Here is a 16544-nt window from a genome sequence, read left to right on the forward strand (position 1 = left end):
AAAAAATCAATAATTACATACTTCAGTAATTATAATTGATTATTTATCGATGATTAAAAAAAATGAATAAAATAACATAAATATCTTAAAATTAAAGACAATTATATAATCAATGCCACAACAAATCCTATCAAATTAATTAACAAGATTTCATTTGAAAATATGGTATCTAATGTTATTTTGTATTAACATAAATGAATAATGTTAGAGGTCTCAAATCTAAAATGGATCCTCAAATATTTAATTATAAAATAAATAATAATAGTGCACCTCCTATTCATGTAAATTTACACAGAAAATTTATCCAAAAAATTTATGAAATTCGTAGAAATAAAAAATTATATCCAAAAAATTTTGTCATTAAATAATAAATATTTTATTTGATTATTTTATAGATGTCCTATGATTTTATATTCTTGAATTATCTCAATTTTTCTTATAGTAAATATCGAATGTTATGTCACATTTTTGGTGTTTTTTTAAATATCAAAAGTCTGTTTGTTTATTTAAAATTTAGTGTGTGTTTTTGTTTTCTACCTGACAAGTTTTTTTTAATCTGTTAGTGAAAACGTATCTAATAAAATCATAAAAAAAACTGATCTTTAGCAACGAACCCAATGGAAATATTATTTCTAATAAAAAAAGAAAATCATATATTTTAACACTAATGTTTATGGCCATGTCCAATCAAGCTGTTTTCTACTGGTTCTTGTGTTTGGAATGAACCCCGACCCCCACGTCGTCCCATCAAGCTGTGCACTCGTTCATTCCTAGAAGTTCCATTTTCTGCAAGTACAAAGTGTATTCAAGTAATCTAACATGTAATTACTGGCACCAGTAATTTGATAAATGTTCATTAGAAATTAGAAATGAATTAAAGAACAATTCCAACACAAGTTAGATATCATACTCAAAATTCATGCCAGAGTATATTAAAAATACCCGAAATTACAATATACTAAAAATATTTATAAATATTTGATAATTTTGGGGGCCTTTTAAATTGAGTGCACTGTCACTAAAACTTATTACACAATACAAAAGACAATGGATTTTGAAAAATGCTTACCAGCATTGACGGTAAGATTTGTAATTGTAAGTGTTACAAACACAACACAAAAGAATTTTGAAGATATAAACTTCATTTCTTGATATGAATTTCTCTATATGATTAAAAATTGATCAACAAAAATCAAGATTTGCAGAGTAAAATATGCATGAGAATTTAAGCTATATATTATTATAAACAGTAAAAGATATTTTGATCCAGTTATATAGGCCGGAGAACTGCTCTGAAAATTGTCCTCATAGATGATTCTTATTTCTAATATTATTTGTTAATTACTTTTCGTCGTTTCGATCCCATAACAGTCAACAGTTTATACTAGATATTCATAACCATACGTGTATAATAAACTCAGACATGGTTCTAGACTGTTCTAGATCCTTTTTTTGTAGTTCCTTTTTTTCTCAGATATCACATATCCTCTATTTCTTTATACCGGGTAAACAGGAGCACAATACTCTTGTCAAAATTCTCCCGGTTTGTTACTGCATGACCAAATTTTTAATCTAATGTCTCGTTTGTAAAATTGAATTTCATTTGAAATTTTGGATTTGATCAAATATGTTTGAGAATTTGAATTTGGATTTTATTTGAAATTCAGGATATTCAATTATTATTATAAATATGAGAATTTGAAATTACAACCCAAATTCTGTCATTTGAAATCTTTCGTTTGAAATGAAATGCAAGTTTCCCAATGCGCTCTTATGTAATTCTTACAAAAAATTAAATTGTAAAAGGTAAAACATAAAAAAGTACGTGCAAGATAATTTTTAGAATCAGTACACAGAAGCAAAATATTTGGTAGTATTTTTCATATTTATCTGGAATCCTTTTTATCTCTATTTTTCAAATTTAGGTATTATTTACATTGAAAAACATGTAGTAAACAAATAAAATACCAAAATAATAATGACAAGGAAATGATTTTTTTAGGAGAGTAATTATGACAGCTTTCAAACCGGTCCTTTCACGAATTTAGGTTTAGATCGTCACGCCTCAACTTGCACAAATAGTTGTATTATTAATGTTACAAACCACCAATAATGTACAAACTCTCCAAGAATCTCGTCACAATTTTTTTATCGTAGTTAACCTGCAGCCGCTACTCTTCGGGTGCGCACCGGATAAACCTTACGGGCTCACGTTATAGCCTGCAAACCACGTGAACCAAAATAAATCAAATTTAAGTGAGAGGAAATCTCGTCACAATTTGTCCCACATATCTAACAATCTCATGCCTCTATTATTACATGTCACTCCGGATCTTATTACCTATCCTAAATTATAATAATCAGAACATATATAATTTGCTATACCCTATTTTGATTGGTTTGCTTATTTTTTTAATCATGACCGTCAAATTTTTATAATAAATGATTAGAACCGTTCGATCTATATATTTGAAGAATACACTACTCAAGTTCTCATATTCGAATCTCACTAACACTTAACATTTATATTAATATTGATGTACTATTAAAGTTATCAAGTTCGAATTCTACCAACAACAAACATTTATATTATTTATATATAATATCTACACTAAAATTTGATAACCGGTAATTTCGTTCAACCTCTTCGTTTAGTTATACTTTCTTTTTAATATCTCTGTTAATCACAACTGTTACATCTTTTAAATCAAATGATCATATAATCGTTTGATCTTAGTACTAAAAACATAAACAATAAATTTTTTTATGTTCGAATATCATCATCTTCATTCTAAATTAAACACTTATTCAAAACACATCAACTACATATTATCTTAACATAAATTAAAATATAAAACAAGAATAGAGACCAGTGCATCACACGAGTTTTAAATTAGTATATTATTAAAACAAATCAAAAAAGAAAAACTCAAGACAGACTTTAAGGCATATATTTGGCAATGAGAATCAAACTACAGTCACGGGGACTCTGAAACTTTTGTTTCCCCCCCCCGCCTCTGCTTGGAATGTTTATCCCTTTCTGTTTTGACTACTTTAAAACAGTGTTGTAAAAATCGTTAATCATATCTAATCAGTAGAGGTATCGATTAGCGATTAATCGGTAATTCGGGGATTAATCGGGATGATTAATCGGCCCATTTCAAGTTTCAACTACATGTATATATAGCCCAACAAACCTCTTTTTAACAATATTATTCCATAGTATGTCCGACTAGTCTAGAAGCCCCTAACCTATCACCAAACTATTCATGTGTTCACACCTTTAAGGTCCTTCTCCCAATCTCCTTCTTCCATCACTGATATATGCATGCGTAATTGTTTTATTTGAGGTTGGTATATCATCATCTTCTCCGGCAACGTTACAACATAATTGCATTCCATATCATATATGCAACTCCAAAATAGTAATTTCATCTTCCTCTACAGCTTCCAAGCTTGTAAACTATTTGAAAAAATCATCATCGACTTCTTCCATTTTTTCATCTTCCCGTTCCCCTTGACTTTTAATCTGACTTTTCAGATTTTGACCGGTTTTTGACCGATTTTGATCGAAAAATGATTTTCCATGCGATTACTCATTATCAGATCGGTAGCTTGCCGATTCCCGATTACCCGGCCGATTAATCGGAGTAATCGGCGATGTTTATAACACTGCTTTTAAAATGATAATAATATATAACAAGTGTTCGTACTAAAATGCTCAGCAAATTCACCATTCTGAACTACTTATAACTCAAGTATAAATAAATATTGAAAAACTGAATACTCCGGGGTACGATCAACTACCATGTCTTAGACACGACTCTGAAAATCGTAAAATCATCAATTAATCGGTCAGGGAATCGGTATGCAAGACGCTACCGATCTAATAATAAAAAATGGCCAAAAAATCATTTTTCACAAAACGGGTGAAAACCGGTTGAAATCGGGTCAAATTTCGAAGAATCGAATAGTTTTAACCGATATTCAAAGCTTTTTACTCAATCTCCATAAATAAAACCATATACATATGTGTGTGTGTGTGTTTATTGTGTATTTCTTTTTGAATTGACGATCATACGATGATTTAGAATATTTAAGGGTAAGAAGTAATGACAGATACTGATGAACTCATCAAGAGACAATGATGAATTGGGGAAGATGTATAGAGTGTGTGTATTAGCATGATACTGAATTATTAGTGTAAAAGATAAAAAACACAAGTTACATGGGTTATATTTGATCAAGCCCATGGGCCATATAGTACAAACCCATCTCTTATATTATGATATGATACTCTCTCTCTCCCTCTCTCTATATATATATATAATTATATAAAGAGAGTATCATGATGATCAAATAAACCACTAAAATAGAAATTTAAATGCAAATCAAGAGAAATAACGCCTATATAACATCACCGATCCCCTAAATCACATCAACCTCCTCCCTAGATCACATAATTTATCTGGGGCCTACCTACGACCCCCAAAAATTTACCACGGGCTCACTAGGCCTCACTAAGACTCAAATTATAATCCTAGATAGCCCCAAATATGCAAAATAGACCCCAATGGGCCCCAGTAGGCCCCTCCGGGCCCCAATATTATTCTGCCAATGCCCACCCTAGAGACCCACCCTCGATCCCCACTACCATTTCTATCATCCTAAAAGATAGGTTTCTATTTAGTTTTTATTTTAGTGGTTTCTATTGTAGTAGCCCTTATATATGTGTGTGCATGTGTGTGTAATATTTTATAAAATAATATTAAAAATGTTACCCATTTTTGCTTTGATTTATCATTCAGATTAATCTCGTATTTACTTAGCGGTAATCGGTAATGGGTGACCAGGAAATGTTCGAGGTAGATCCTGCATAATTAATTAAGATCAAACCTCAATAATAGAATTAGTTATTCTTAAAACGGAAAAATACTGGAGTATGGACCAATACATTGGAAGTTTGATTTGATTACTAAAAACTAATAATTTATTTATTGATTCAGACGCATATGCCTATAGCTAATAGCTGACATTCCAAGGCATCGAGTAGAGACATTGATGATCAAAAAAATATATTTTTGAACAATTTTCTTTCACGAAGTAATTTTTAAACTTTAAATTTGTGTTCTGGGAGGGGGCATAAACTCAACGTCATTGGATCTTGGCATTGTCTGTTGAAACAGGTCCATATAATTCTGCATATCCTATTAGTCCTACCCTGTAATATTTAACACAATATAAAATAGTCAGAGCTATATAGTGGACAACATACTTCCCTACATCAGTAGATCAGTACCATGTATCTTTTTGCAAGACATGCTCCACAAATGAAAAAAATATGCTTTGCATTACTCTTCTCAAAGGCAGAGTACCATTAGACTGTATAACTCCATGTATCAGTGTATATTTCCCCAAAAAGATATGACATGAGTAAAGAGGCAAACATACTTCTCACACTTAAAAACTATGCATGTCTTTAAAGTACTCCGGTCCAGATTATTACTATTTACATATGAAGATCAGTAGAATCCACACAATTGGTAGTCAATTTTTTTTCTCAATACTGAACGATATCAAATGTTTTCTCACACTTCAGTAGATCAATACACATACTGTAGAGAGAAGTTCTAAAAAATAACATATCAAATGTTTTAAATCCTATGCGTCTTAGAAGCCTAAAACAAATACAACTCCTCTTCAACACATACTGTAGAGAGAAGTTCTAAAAAATAACATATCAAATATTTTAAATCCTATGCGTCTTAGAAGCCTAAAACAAATACAACTCCTCTTTCACCAAAGCCCTCCCATATGCAAACAAGTCGCGAATCAAAGTATTTGAAATCTTTATCCATAGCCTTAATACTTTTCTTTTAATTTTTTTATGTAAATGAGAATTAAGGTGTAACCATTCCTTATATAAGAAATACAAACTAGATCATGGGCTTTGCACAATCTATATCGATGATCATAAATATACACCTACAATAATATTTTATTAAGTAAAATCACTCCATTTTAAAGTAGCAGAAGATATGAAAAATAATACTACTAAAGATTATAACAGCTCTGTATGCTAACAAGTAAAGATAACAGCTTAATCATATTAATAATCTTTATTAATAAGCGAAAATTCCTTTCAAGTGATACTTGGTTTCACTTATTTTTTGGTACCACCAGCTTTTGGTTTCACTTTTCATGATTCATGTTATAACTCTAACTCTAATTGTATTATTATTATCTTTTTTGATTTACTTATAATTCTATATATATATATATAGTATTTTTACCCGTTTTTCTTTATTAATAAATTTTTTTAAGTGATACTTTATTTTCACTTATTTTTTGGTTCTATCACCTTTTATTTTTTTATTTTTATGATTCATGATGTAACTCTAGGTGCAATATTATTATCCTTTTTGATTCTTATATGACTTATAATTCTATATGTATTATTTTTACCCGTTTTTCTTTATTAATAAACGAAATATATTTACTTATTTTTTAGTTCCACCACATTTTGGTTTCCCCTTTTATCTTTTATAACTCTAAGTGTATTATTTTTATCCTTTTTTATTCCTATATGACTTATAATTGTATATGTATTATTTTTACTCATTTTTATATTTTTTATAAGCCATAATTTTTTATTATTTTTATAGGTTTGAATCATATTTTTAATTATATTTTAAAATAAAGAAGTTCATAAATTGGTTCAACTAAATAGTTTTGAGAAATATGAACCACGACCAAGTAAATAGGCCATGTGTTTAAATTGAAATTTTTTAATTTAGAATTTTTTAATTTGTTGGTAGAATTCCATTTTAATAAAATGGTATGAATATTATTAAAAATTGTATTTTGGTTTCACCACTAAAAAATAATAAAATTGTTCAAACCGTAATATAATTATAATTCTATTTTCGTAGAACTCCAAATTATTTCTTGATAGGGTACTTGGTTTTATCTTAGTATGGTTACGCCGCATTTTGGTTTCACCCCTTCTATGTTGTTTTTTAACAAAATATAGATTGAAATCATATTATAATTACGATATTTTTATTTTTCGTAAAATTCTTTTTTAATTTTTATTAAAATAATAAAATGTAATCCTTTAAACAGTGTTATTATTAATTAATAAGGAAATTATTTTTAAGGGATACTTTGGTCTCACCTCTTTTCGGTTTTACGAATTTTTGGTTTCACCCTTTTTTAAATCTTGCTATAGCTCTAAATATACCATTTTTATTCTTTTTTATTCATATATGACTTATAATTCTATATGTAATACTTTACCCGTTTTTTGATTCTTATATACCACATATTTATATTGTTTTTATATAAACAAAATCGTAAATACATTGTAATTTCTAGATTCATACCTGCTATTTTAGCACCAATTGCAAATTTATACATACATAATGAATATTTTATCAGAAAAAATTATGCAATTACAAACTATATAAAAGCACAAATTCAGCTAATAATAAAGAATTTTTTATGCAATTACTTAGTGCTGTTGATTTAATTTTTTGTTAAATTATTTATCAATCGTGTCGCGACTAAAGTTTTGATGTAAAATATTAGTTATGTTTTTTGAACAATTGATACATAATAACGTTGAGTTTGTTGTTATAATAAGATTTGAATTAATGAAAACTACATATAATTTAAAAAAAAAATCAATAATCGTACAATTTTATTTATTATATATTTTAGTAAAAAAACTAAAGTAAAATTTTATAATTATTATTAAATATTGATATTTTAATCTCGGCCCGTGCTTAGCACGGGTTATCTACCGGTACATATAATCATTCCATGTTCAATAGAAAAAGCAACAAAATTTGAAAAGAAACAACAGAATATCATTAATAAACGCACAATACTAATCAACACACAGCTCATATGATCAATCTGCATAGTCGCGGGCGCGACCTTCCCTTCCACCGCAACAATCAAATCATTATAATAACTACTAGGTAAAGCTGTTCACGAACTGAGCCGAGTCGAGTTTTGATCGAACCGAGCCGAGTTTTAATTTTTTTTCTGACGAGCCGAGCCGAGCCGAGCTTTCTTAACGAACAAAAACCTGTGTTCGAGCTCGAGCTCGTTAACGAACGAGCCGAACACGAGATTTTATCGAACAAAATCGAGTCGAGTCGAACCGAGCCGAACACGAGCCGAACACGAGCTTTCTCCATCAAAACGAGCCGAGTCGAGCCGAGCCGAGCCGAGCCGAGCCGAGCTTAATTAAAAAATTCTGGTCAAAACACCGGTTGACTGTTAAAATAACAAACCAAATACTTTTATTTTTTTCTAAAAAATTTGTCATATCACTAAAAAATATTGATATTAACATCCGTACGGTTGGATCATTCATAAATATTTTTTAAAAAATTGAAACATTAATACGATACTAAACACTAATTACAAGTACAAGTCAAAACACCGGTTAACTGTTAAAATAACAAATCAAATACATTTATTTTTTTCTAAAACTTTTGTCATGTCACTAAAATATATAGATCTTAACATCCGTACGGTTGGATCATCTATAAATATTTTAAAAAAAATCAAAATATGAATACGAGACTAAACACTAGTTACAAGTATTGTTCAAACAAGTGGTTGATTGTCAAAATAACAAACAAAATAAATTTATTTTTTTCTAAAATTTTTATCATGTCACTAAAATATATAGATATTAACATTTGTACGGTTGGATCATCTATAAATATTTTTAAAAAAATCAAAACATTAATACGAGACTAAACACTAGTTACAAGTAAAGGTCAAAACACCGGTTGACTGTTAAAATAACAAAGCAAATGCATTTATTTTTTTCTAAAACTTTTGTCATATCACTAAAATATATAGATCTTAACATCCGTACGGTTGGATCATTCATAAATATTTTTAAAAAAATTGAAACATTAATATGAGACTAAACACTAGTTCTAACAACTATTCAAACAATTGGTCGATTGTCAAAATAATAAACAAAATAAATTTATTTTTTTCTAAATTTTTTATCATGTCACTAAAATATATAGATATTAACATCCGTACGGTTGGATCATTCATAAATATTTTTTAAAAATTGAAACATTAATATGAGACTAAACAATAGTTACAAGTAAAGGTCAAAACACCTGTTGACTGTGAAAATAACAAATCAAATACATTTATTTTTTTTAAAAATTTTGTCATATTACTAAATAATATAGATATTAACATCCGTACGGCTGGATCATTCATAAATATTTTTTAAAAAATCGAAACATTAATATGGGAGAAGTACTAGTCAAACTACTAGTTTACCGTTAAAATAGCAAACCAAATATATTTATTTTTTCTAAATTTTTTATTATATCACTTAAATATATAGATCTTGACATCCGTACGGTTGGATCATTTATAAATAATTTCAAAAAATCGAAACACCGATCAGGAAATAAATACTAGTTACAAGTAATAGTCAAATCACTTGTTAATTATTAAAATATCAAATTAAAAAATTAATTTTTAATATCTGAATTTTTTCAAATTACTAAAATATATATTTTGACATTCGTATAGTTCAATAATTTAAAAATATTTATAAAAAATCTGAATAAAATTCATAATAATTAAATATATAAAAAATAATTTTTTTTTTAATTTTTTTTTCGAGCCGAGCCGAGTTCGAGCCGAGCTCGAGCCGAACATGCCAAAAGCTCGGCTCGAGCTCGTTTTCTTAACGAACACATTTTTGTGTTCGAGCTCGAGCTCGAGCCCTTAACGAACCGAGCCGAACCGAGCACTTAACGAGCCGAGCTCGAGCTTGTTCGCGAACGGCTCGGTTCGCGAACAGCTCTGCTACTAGGCACAGTCGATTTCTTCTTAGCAGCACCAAACAATGAAAGCCACACCTTTGGCCTCAAAACCAGAGGAATCTCATTTCTGGTCAGCCTCTTGAGTGTAATTGCATTCACTAAATTCGAAAAATTAAGGGATGATTTAATAGTAGCAGAAACATGAGTCTGCAAATACCAATTTGAACCTTTACTAGCTTCTAGTGCCCACCAAACTTTGTCTTGTTGTCTCACTTTTTCCTTAACTTCATTCAATATTTTCACATCATCTACATAGCCTTGAACAGTAAAACCATAAAGATCTTTAAATTTAACAATTATATTGGCCCTTCTTGCATAAATGCTTGGCCTCAAAATTGAAACTTGGGCTTGAAAATCATAAGCAAAGTCTCTCCTTTCAGTACCCAACATCTTTTATTATCAAGAATCAAGAATTCATCCCTTTTAATATATTATATCAAAGTTTCTTGATTTGGGTCAAGATTAAATCTTTTTGATTAATTATGGTGAAAGTTTGAATCTTTGTCCAAATGGGTGCTTGAGAAGCAGGGTTAAAATTAAAAACTAACGCCGGAGGAATGATTAAACTATGCTAAAAAAAATTAAAATGAAAAGTATAATAATATAAATGCTGCTTGTTTTGCAAAATCAGTAAAGAACGAGTCAAGATACCTTTTCTTTTGCTAATCGATATTATAAAGAATAACAGGATAAACCTGAAATGATACAGCCATTGGAAAACGCTTAAAACTAGAGTCTCCTGTTATAAATCTACTAAAAATTAGGCGGCTATAAATTTGAAAAGTGCAACATTGGAAACATTAGAACATAACGATCATTAATAGTAATTTCCTGGCACAACTAACGTCTTAAGATTTCCCCCTACTTCATTCTCTTCAAGTATTGTCATTTCCTGAAGCACTTGTTCCACTTTCATGAGCTCGGGTCCAGACAGTATGTCACCCTCTGTCTTGCCATTATCCTGGATGCATGGTTGAGGTCTGGGACCTTGAGAGTTTGCCCTGGAACTGGATGGGTTTGACCAGTTGCCTTGTACCATGCTCTCGATCACCTTCAGCATATTTAAGCCAGGTTCAACTTCTTGATTCATATCGAGAGTGATAGTGCCAAATTTCTTTGAGACGGCCACCAGGCTATTGTCTGCATGTAGGTTTGATACATGTAGCAGATCCTCTGGGCTGATAAGAAGCTGAGGTTGTACCATTGATTTCCCATTACTAAGTTGCCTTGCTTTCTCTTCCAATGTTTCTGGGACTTCCTCTCTAGGGACGGAGTGCACACTTCTTGATTTTGATATGTCTCCGGTAAGGAGAGCAGAATTCCCTTCCGCCCCAAACTGGACAGTGGGATCCTCAACCATCTCATCATCTAGCATTTCTTGTTCCACAGTTTCTATTTCCACAGGATATTCATCTATAACTTCACCAATTCCAAAATTTAGAATTATTTACATCGGGAGTGCCAACCCCATATCTCTATCTAGATAGTACTGCAGGTTACCAAACATGTCTGGGGCCTCAACAAATTGAGTGAGATTATTAAGGCCGAAGGTGGCCATGTATTCAGCAGTTGCATTCATACTATGAGGTATGACGGATACCCTGCGCGCAGTTGCGTCCTCGATGAAGTTGTTGGAGTACATGGTGTTGAACTGCTTGATGGCATCTTCGAGGTTTGGAGTGGGGAATGCATATTCCTCAAGACGAATGGCATCATATAGTACTCTGTTTCTGTTTGTGGTTTCCATATGAATCACGTGAATGTTGAGTGACATTTATGACATTTTATTATGCTCTAATAATCTTTGAATTGATGCATTTATACTCAAGTTGTTAAGTGTTTTAATATATTTTTTAGTGTTTTTGCATTCCAGGCATTATCTAGGTAATCAGGTGAATTAGCAATGTTTTGGTGCTAATTTGGTCTCAAGATGGTGTTGAAATAAAAACTTGTGGAAAGCCGGCTCGAATCAGCAAGGAAAAAGATGAAATCTGAGTTTTTTCTAGAAAGACGGCGCGCCCACGCTGTGATAGCGCGTGGCCCGCGCCAGGATTCCAGAATGACAGCGCGCCCGCGCTGTGTTAGCGCGCGGCCCGGTGTGAAAGTTTTGAATCCTGATTCTAATGCATTTCTAATTGGGAGACTTCCAGATTGATTAGGGCTGCTATAAATATTCAAATAAGAACGTTTTCATAAGAGAGATGTACCAGGGCGCAAGGAGAGCCGTAAGAAAATCGTTTTAAAAGACTACGTTTGTTATACCATGCTTTCATCGGAACCCACGCTGATGATGAGTCCGATTATGAGCTAATCATTATTGTGTGATTCTAGCGGATTTATTTATGAATTTCTTTAGTTAAATTATTTCAATGCCTAAGTGTGTGGTGATTGTATGATAACCTAGTATTGGTTGTGCTTATTCGTCTTATAAGAGTCGCGAACTTATAAGATAGCGTTTTAATTCTTAATGAAGCGACAGTGAATTTAAGGATTTAGAAGTTGCCATGCTAGCATAGGTTTATGTGTTATTGTTATACATGATTCGTAGGTAATTTTACCCATCTTACTTGCCCTGTGTAATCATGATAGATAACTTGAGCTTAAACCGTTATGTTGTCAAATTCTATAGACATATAGGGTCTCAATATAATTGGTGTCTATTCATCTTTTATCTCTTTTATGGATGTCTGGTAGTATGGTACTCGTGCAATGAAAGTTGGCGTTTATCAGTTTCGTGTTGTCTGATTAGTGTCATCACCATTGCATGCTAAGGTTAAGAACAATAAGGCTATTGAATGAAGTATTTAATGAAGTTAGAATCTCATATTTGTCATATATTAATATAATCAATCTTATTCCCTGAGTTATAATTGTTAGCTTAATTATTAGTTATTAACAACCCAATTTGTTATCGTCTTAGCATTGAATAATAACCATACATTGTTTCTTAAGTGCATGAATTAAATAGTTAACCAACGCCAAGCTCTTTGGGATCGAACTAGAAATAATTCTATATTACTTGCGAACGCATATACTTGCGTGAATTATTAGCGCATGTTTAGCGACTAACAAGTTTTTGGCGCCGCTGCCGGGGACTGCAGTGTTAATTTATAGTTTATGTACTTTCCATCAGTGGTCGTTAAAGTTCATTGACTCAGACATTGTTACTTATTTGTTTCTTGCCTTATTTCAGGTACTCTAGCGATAGTGTATGCATACGCGTTCGCGTACTCGTAACAGAACACTGGATAAAGCCAAGGAAGAACTTGTGGTGGTTCGAATGGAAGTTTTTGAGGAAGAAAAGAAGGTAGAAGAAGAAGAGAAAGTAGAGGAACCAGCTTTAGTAGAGATGGGTGATCAAGCAGAAAATCCTAACGCTTTGATGACATTCAGTCGAGCATCATCAGGCTAGCCATCAGGGCTAATACTATTGAGATCAAGTCAAGCATGATTCAGATGATACAAAACTCAGTTCAGTTTGGGGGTTCTCCTACTGAAGACCCCAACATGCACATCAGAGATTTCATCGAGATCTGCGACACATTCAAATTCAATGATGTGACTGAAAATGCTATCAAGCTGCGACTCTTTCCATTCTCTCTGAGGGACAAGGCTAAGTGCTGGCTACATTCTCTACCAGCAGGGTCTATCACCACTTGGGAAGATCTTGCTCAAAAGTTTCTCACTAAATTCTTCCCTATGGCGAAGACTGCTGTAATCTGGAATGCTCTTACTCAGTTTGCTCAGCAAACTGGAGAATCTCTGTGTGAGGCTTGAGATCGATATAAGGAGATGCTAAGGAAGTGCCCACACCATGGCATGCCTGATTGGATAAATATTAAATGTTTCTACAATGGATTGGGTGCTACTTCTAGACCTATGCTTGATGCAGCATCAGGAGGAGCCTTGTGGGCTAAAAGCTACGATGAAGCTTATGAAATTATTGAACTGATGGCTGCTAATGAGTACTAGAATCCTTCCCAGAGACTGACTCAGGGAAAGGTAGCAGGAATTCTGGAGTTGGATGCAGCAACTGCTATAGCTGCCCAACTTAAGGCTTTGACGATGAAGGTGGACACTTTGGCTAATTATGGAGTTAATCAAATCGATAGTGTCTGTGAGCTTTGTGCTGGTGCCCACGAGACTGATCAGTGCGCAATTTCTAGTGAATTAGCTCAGTTCGTGAGCAACTTTCAGCGTTCGCAGCAACCTGTGCCAGCCACTTATCATCCCAACAATCGCAATCATCCTATTTTCAGTTGGAGCAACACTCAGAATGCAGTTCAACAGCCTTATCAGCAGTATCCAGCTAAGCTGTACAACCCCCTGGTTTTCAGCAACCGCAATATGCACCAAGACAACAACTCCAGCTGCAACAAGCCAATGAAAAATCTGAATTAGAGGAGTTGAAACTTATGTACAAGAGTCAATCCGTTTCTATCAAGACCTTGGAAATCAAATTGGGTAAATTGTCAATGCCTTGCTTAATCGTCAGCCTGGTACACTCTAGTGACACTGAAATTCCAGGAAAGAGGGAAGTTAAGGAGCAGGTAAAGGCAATCACTTTAAGGTCTGGAAAGGTTGCGAATTCCGATCAAACTCAAGTGTCGACTGAAGAAGCGGAGGCTGAGAAAGAAGTAGAGAAGAAGGAAGTAGAAGTGGAACCAAGGAAGACTACTATTGAGCACACTCCTCCTGAGGGTAATACAGGGGAGAAACAGATCTATCCTCCACCGCCTTTTCCTAAGCGGCTGCAGAAGAAAAAGCTGGACAAATAATTTGAGAAGTTTTTGGAGGTGTTCAAGAAACTTCATATTAACATACATTTCGCTGAGGCTCTTGAGCAGATGCCTAGTTTTGCAAAGTTTATGAAAGGTATTCTCTCTCGGAAAGTGAAGCTATGATTTAGAGACAGTCGCTCTCACAGAGGAATGCAGTGTTGTGCTGCAATAGAAGTTGCCTCCGAAGCTTAAAGATCCAGGAAGCTTCACTATTCCATGTACTATTGGAAAAGTGTCTTTTGATAGATGCTTATGTGACTTGGGAGCTAGCATCAATCTGATGCCATTATCAATCTTCAAGAAGTTGGACTTACCTGATCCAAAACTGACTTATATGAACTTGCAGTTAGCCGACCGTTCTATTACATATCTGTGAGGTATTGTGGAGGATGTCTTGGTCAAGGTTGATAAACTCATCTTCCCTGCTGATTTCGTTATTCTTGATTTCGAGGAGGATAAGAAGATTCCCATAATCTTGGGAAGACCTTTCTTGGCAACTGGCCGAACCTTGATAGATGTGCAGAAGGGTGAGCTTACGATGCGAGTGCTGGATCATGATGTAACTTTTAATGTGTTCAATGCTATGAAATTTCCTACGGAAAATAAGGAGTGCCTAAAGGTGAAATTGGTTGATTCTGTGGTCACTTCAGAACTTGATCAACTACAAAGGTCCGACGCCTTAGAGAAGGCCTTATTGGGAAATTCAGATAGTGAAGATGATGAAGGTGAAGAATAATTGCAGTATTCGAATGCTTCTCCCTGGAAGAGGAAGATAGATATGCCTTTTGAATCTCTTGGAATGGAGGAATTGAACAAAGCTCCTAAACACCTCAAGCCATCTATTGAGGAAACTCCCACTCTTGAGCTTAAGCCTTTACCTGAACATTTGAGGTATTCATTTTTAGGTGATGCATCTACTTTGCCTGTTATTATTGCATCTGACCTTTCAGTTAGTGATGAGGAAAAGCTTCTGAGGATTCTGAGAGCGTTCAAATCGGCAATTGGCTGGACTATAACAGATATAAAGGGAATCAGCCCTTCTTATTGCATGAATAAAATTCTGCTAGAGGAAGGTAGCAAGCCTACGGGCGAGTAGCAAAGAAGAGTTAATCCAATCATGAGGGAAGTAGTGAAGAAGGAAATTCTTTAGTGGCTAGATGCAGGAATCATCTATAATATTTTATACAGTTCTTGGGTAAGCCCGCTTCAATGTGTGCCAAAGAAAGGTGGTATTACTGTTGTAGCAAATGAAAAGAATGAGCTTATTCCTACTAGAACAGTCACGGGGTGGAGAGTTTGCATGGACTACAGGAAGCTGAACAAGGCTACAAGGAAGGATCACTTCCCTCTTCCTTTCATTGATCATATGCTTGATAGATTGGCTGGGTATGATTACTATTGTCTTCTGGATGGCTATTCGGGTTACAATCAGATTTGTATCGCTCCAGAAGATTAGGAGAAAACTACCTTCACTTGTCCATTTGGTACTTTCGCTTTCAGACTCATTTCTTTTGGTCTGTGTGGTGCACCAGCCACATTTTAGAGATGTATGATGACCATCTTTTCTGATATGATTGGCCATAATGTGGAGGTGTTCATGGACGACTTCTCTGTGTTTGGCGATTCTTTTGATGAATGCTTGCAAAATCTTGGACACGTTCTCAAAAGGTGTGTTGAGACCAATCTGGTTCTCAATTGGGAGAAATGTCAGTTTATGGTGCGTCAGGGCATTATTCTCGAGCACAAGGTTTCTATTAAAGGTCTAGAGGTGGACAAGGCCAAGGTGGGGGTCATTTAGAATCTTCCTCCAACTATTTCTGTTAAGGGAATTCGCAGTTTTCTTGGTCATGCGGGTTTTTATAGGTGTTTCATTAAAGACTTC

The 16544-nt window shown here is 33.3% G+C and overlaps 1 non-coding gene across 1 annotated transcript; it reads right to left on the reverse strand.

Annotated features, from left to right (window-relative positions):
• Positions 1-13595: 13595 nt before the first annotated feature.
• Positions 13596-13702, reverse strand: LOC141699511 (small nucleolar RNA R71). Its single transcript, XR_012565968.1, has one exon. It is a non-coding gene; the product is annotated as a small nucleolar RNA R71 (small nucleolar RNA).
• Positions 13703-16544: the final 2842 nt, after the last annotated feature.

Source organism: Apium graveolens, chromosome 11 (assembly GCF_009905375.1).
Source record: "Apium graveolens cultivar Ventura chromosome 11, ASM990537v1, whole genome shotgun sequence".
NCBI lineage: Eukaryota > Viridiplantae > Streptophyta > Magnoliopsida > Apiales > Apiaceae > Apium > Apium graveolens.